Source organism: Scylla paramamosain, chromosome 13 (genome assembly GCF_035594125.1).
Source record: "Scylla paramamosain isolate STU-SP2022 chromosome 13, ASM3559412v1, whole genome shotgun sequence".
In the NCBI taxonomy this organism is placed as follows: Eukaryota; Metazoa; Arthropoda; class Malacostraca; order Decapoda; family Portunidae; genus Scylla; species Scylla paramamosain.
In genome coordinates, this window is record NC_087163.1 from 21,699,585 (window position 1) to 21,704,584 (window position 5,000).

Consider the following 5,000-nt stretch of genomic DNA (forward strand, 5'->3'; position numbering starts at 1 on the left):
ACCCAAGTAGCTCAAGAAAACACAAGAAAAACTCAGGAGAAACACACGCAATAAACCTAGTAACTAAAAAAAAAAGAATAAAAAACATACAAACCTTAGTAACTTAAAAAAAAAATTACTAAAAACAAAACAAAAAACTAGTAACTAAAAAAAAAACACTACTACCTCAGAAAAAAAAAAAAACGGAAACACTAATAACCCTCCCCCCAAAAAAAAAAAAAAACTAGTAAATCAAGAAAACGCACAGCAACCCTAGTAACTAAAACCACACAATAAACCCTAGTATAAAAAAAACAAAAAAAAAAAAAAACTAACAAAAAAAACAAAAATAACCTAGTAACAAAAAAAATAGTAACAAAAAACACTAGTAAAAAAAAACAGTAACAAAAAAAAAAAGACTAGTAACAAAAAAAAAAAAATCCTTAGTAACAAAAACACACAAACCCAAGTAAGCTCCAGTAGAGTCTATTCAAAAGTCTAAATTAGGTACAGAGACGCTTAAGAATCCGGATCTCGAGTCTATTAGGGCTTATCGTCGCCTTTCCAGGAACAGGAGGTATCTTTGAGTCCTAATCCAAACCTTCTGCTTGAGATTATCTGAAGGAGACCTCCCTTGAAGAGCCTTACGACCCACACTAACGAGTCTCCTGAAGAACTTTACACGAGAGAGAGAGAGAGAGAGAGAGAGAGAGAGAGAGAGAGAGAGAGAGAGAGAGAGAGTGTTGAAATTCCTCTACTTTTCACATTTCGCTCTTACTTTCTCCTTTTTCTTTTTTTCTATCTCATATTCTCTTTTTTTTTTTTTTACTTTTACCGTTTAATGTTTTATCGCTTCTTCTCTTTGTCTCTCGTTGTTCTTCCCTTGTTTATTCATGACTGTGTGTGTTTGCTCTTAACTTTTATTGTATCCCTTTATTATCCTCGTTTTTATCTTCCTTTCCTTCCCTTTTGTCTTCTTTACTACTTTTTCCGTCTTACTATCTTGAAGGGTTGAAGAACGATCCATTAGAGAGAGAGAGAGAGAGAGAGAGAGAGAGAGAGAGAGAGAGAGAGAGAGAGAGAGAGAGAGAGAGAGAGACCTTTTAGCTTCCAGGAATTTCAGTAATGATTTGGTTTTAGATGAGAATGTGAATTTTTTATGCTCTCTCTCTCTCTCTCTCTCTCTCTCTCTCTCTCTCTCTCTCTCTCTCTCTCTCTCTCTCTCTCTCTCTCTCTCTCTCTCTCTCTCTCTCGACGATAACCACGCAGCGATTCACACGAACAATAAAAATACGAGAGACAGAAAATTAACAAGAATGCTGTGTGTGTGTGTGTGTGTGTGTGTGTGTGTGTGTGTGTGTGTGTGTGTGTGTGTGTGTGTGTGTGTGTGTGTGTGTGTGTGTGTGTGTGTGTGTGTAAAAGCAATATAGACATCAGTGGATTTTTCATTTGTTTGTTCACGTCTGACCCGTTTCTGTGACATGATTCTTTGTAATATATATATTTTTTGTTTTTCTCTGTGTTAGTGAGTGTGTGTGTGTGTGTGTGTGTGTGTGTGTGTGTGTGTGTGTGTGTGTTTTAATGGTGGTTTGTTGGTCTTGTTTAATTTTCATATGTTTTTTTATTTATTTATTTATTTTTTTTTGTTTGGGGGCTGGGGGTAGGAGTGGGTGGGTGAGAGGTGAGGAGGGGTGAAGGTGGGAGTGGGTTGGGGGGAGGGGGTGGAAAAGGGTAAGAGTTTGGTATAGGAGGAGGAGGAAGAAGAGAAGGAAAGGGTTGTTGTTGTTGTTGTTGTTGTTGTTGTTGTTGTTGTTGTTGTTGTTGTTGTTACTACGACTGCTACTACTACTACTACTACGACTACTACTACTACTACTACTACTACTACTACTACTACTACTACGACTACTACTACGACTACTACTACTACTACTACAACTACTACTACTACTACAACTACTACAACTACTACTACTACTACTACTACTACTACTACTACTACTACTACTACTACTACTACTACTACTACTACTACTACTACCTCTGTCACTACTACCTCTACCACTACTACTAATACAAGAACAACAACAATAACAATAACTGTAACCGCTTTGAACTAGTTTTCAAGAGAGAGAGAGAGAGAGAGAGAGAGAGAGAGAGAGAGAGAGAGAGAGAGAGAGAGAGAGAGAGAGAGAGAGAGAGAGAGAGAGAGACGTATTATTGCAAACCCTTTCCGAATGTCTGAATTATACGCCTGTCAGATTTTTTTTGTTCTTCCATTTCAACGTTGAAAACACGGCCTGATTCTTGCCTCCTCCTCCTCCTCCTCCTCCTCCTCCTCCTCCTCCTCCTCCTCCTCCTCCTCCTCCTCCTCCTCCTCCTCCTCCTCCTCCTCCTCCAACTAGTCTACCTCTTGCAGCTTTTTCATTCTCCGCCCCTCCATTCCACCTTTCCACTTCTACCTCCTCCACTTTCGCTTCTATTATTTCCTTCTCTGTCCATTCTTCCCTCCACCTCTCCACTTCACTTTCCCATTCCTCCTTCCCTACACTCCACCTTCCCTCTACTCTCCCACTCCACCGTAACATTCTTCCATCCTTCATCCCTCCTTCATTTGTCTCGAGTGGAGAGAAGGTGGAAGGAGGTACAATATTGTTAATTCAAGTGAAGTGGAGTGGAGTGAGTGTCAGTATATGTTGAGCAATAGTAATAATGATGATAATAATAATAATAATAATAATGATAATGATAATAATGGTGATAGTGATAATTATGACAGGTACGTTAATGCCAACAGCTTTGTTTTTACCTGCAGGTGTTTGTTCTCATGCCAAGGTGAAGCTTAATTTAATTTCCTAGTTTCACTCTTATATCATCTTTGTCTTGTCATTATATTTCTTGTTTTTATTGTCATTATCATCACCTTTTTTCTCTTTTTTTCAAGTTTATTAGAATTGTGTTCTCGAGTTGATCTGGAGTGAAATTAGTAGAAGCTGATGTTTTTTTCCTGTATAGTTAGACTGGAGTACCTTTTTTTTTATTGTTTTTGTACGTATTACCTCGTTCTCCTTTGTTATAACGAGGACATGTATAATTCTTGGACAGGTGTAATTAAGTGATTCTCTCTACCTGTTAATTAGCGAGATTTGAAACGTGATGTGGCTGCTGACGTATTTCATTTCATTTTATTTTATTTTTGTAAGGTATGGTTACCTGATTCTATCTATGTATGATCTTGGGGTGCCTAGCCGGATATCTCTCTCTCTCTCTCTCTCTCTCTCTCTCTCTCTCTCTCTCTCTCTCTCTCTCTCTCTCTCTCTCTCTCTCTCTCTCTCTCTCTCTCTCGTTCATTCCCGTAATTCATCGTCCCCCACACCATTCAGTTCATTGCGAAAAAAAAAAAAAATACAAAAACTGAAAGAAATACAGTGTGCAGCATTACTTGTAGCACACACACACACACACACACACACACACACACACACACACACACACACACACACACACACACACACACACACACACACACACACACACACACACACACACACACACACACACACACCTTGGAGGACGCGGAGGAAATATCAGAAGTGTATTGCCAGTGTTACCAAGTCTTTCGTCCGCTAAGCACCGATCATTTACTTTATACGACCCTTGGGAGAACTTCTGGAGAAGGAGGAGGAGGCGTCTCTCTCTCTCTCTCTCTCTCTCTCTCTCTCTCTCTCTCTCTCTCTCTCTCTCTCTCTCTCTCTCTCTCTCTCTCTCTCTCTCTCTGCTAAACATGACGGTTCTGAGGGCAAGTTTACACTTACCTAGATAATTCATATGCATGGAGATTCTCAGCTGACAGGAGGAGGAGGAGGAGGAGGAGGAGGAGGAGGAGGAGGAGGAGGAGGAGGAGGAGGAGGAGGAGGAGGAGGAAAAACCATAAAACCAAAGCAGGAGGATTACGAAGAAGAATAGGATGAAGGGAAAGGAAGAAGGACTAGAATATTTAAAGAGAGAAGCAGGAATGGGACAAACAAGATAAGGAGGAAGAGGGTGAGAAACAGGAAGATGGAAGAGAAGGAAGGAAGAGAAGGAAGGAAGGAAGGAAGGAAGGAAGTAGTGAAAATCAAAGCAGGGAAACAAGAGGAAGACAAGGACGAGAAAAAAAGGGAGCAGAAGAGCAAGATAAACAAACAAGGAATAAAAGAAGTTGGAGGATTAGAAAGAAGAATAGGAGAAAGAAGAAGAAGTTGAACATTAGAGAGTGAAGGAAGAAGAAGACAAACAGGATGATGAAGAAGAGGAATAGGGAATAGGTTAAGAAAGAAGGATAAAAGGGCAGAGAAGAAGGAATATGAGGAACGATGATCATTAAGAGAAAGGTAATAAAAGAATATAAAAAAATAGTATAGAATAAGAGAGAGATACAAGAGAAGGAGAAAGAAAAAAGGAATAAAACTAGAAAAAAATAGGAATAGAGAAAAACAGGGAAGGAAAAAGGAGAATGATGGAAGAGAAGGAAACGAAAAGAAACATGCATGATGGAGAAGGAAGCATTAGAAGGAAGGGAAAGACGAGAAACAAAGAAGAAGGAGGAGGAGGAAGGATGACAGGGAAGGAGAGAGAGAAAGCAAAGAAAGTCGAGGAAATTGGAAGAAGGGAAAGAGGAAGAAATCAAGAGGAAGACAAAAAGGGAGAGACTGGGAGAGAATAAATGCTGGCAGAAAGGGGAATTAGGCAGGCTTAATCTTCTCTCCCTTGACATTCTATCTCCCTCTCCCTCTCACTCTCCCTCGGAAGGCTCCACGAGTAAACAAACCAGCGCCGAGCCTCCACCCACCTGCCGGAAGTTACCTGTACTGGGAGAATCAAGGCTGCCCACTCCCATCCACTCCCACACCCCATCAGTACACATCCACGCACACACGCACACGCACACACGCCAAACGCTGTTCTCTCGCTTTTAATGAGAGAGTCAAATGTGCTCTCTCGTGAAACATGATCAAAAGTTTTCCCAATTTAGAGGGAGA

The 5,000-nt window shown here is 40.3% G+C and overlaps 1 long non-coding RNA gene across 1 annotated transcript in view; it reads left to right on the top strand.

Annotated features, from left to right (window-relative positions):
* Positions 1–223, top strand: part of LOC135106513 (uncharacterized) — a 120,514-nt gene extending 120,291 nt beyond the window's left edge. Inside the window, exon 3 of the long non-coding RNA XR_010271337.1 lies at positions 1–223. This exon is cut by the window's left edge and continues 1,235 nt beyond it. This is a non-coding gene — a long non-coding RNA (uncharacterized LOC135106513).
* The last annotated feature ends 4,777 nt before the right edge of the window (positions 224–5,000 follow it).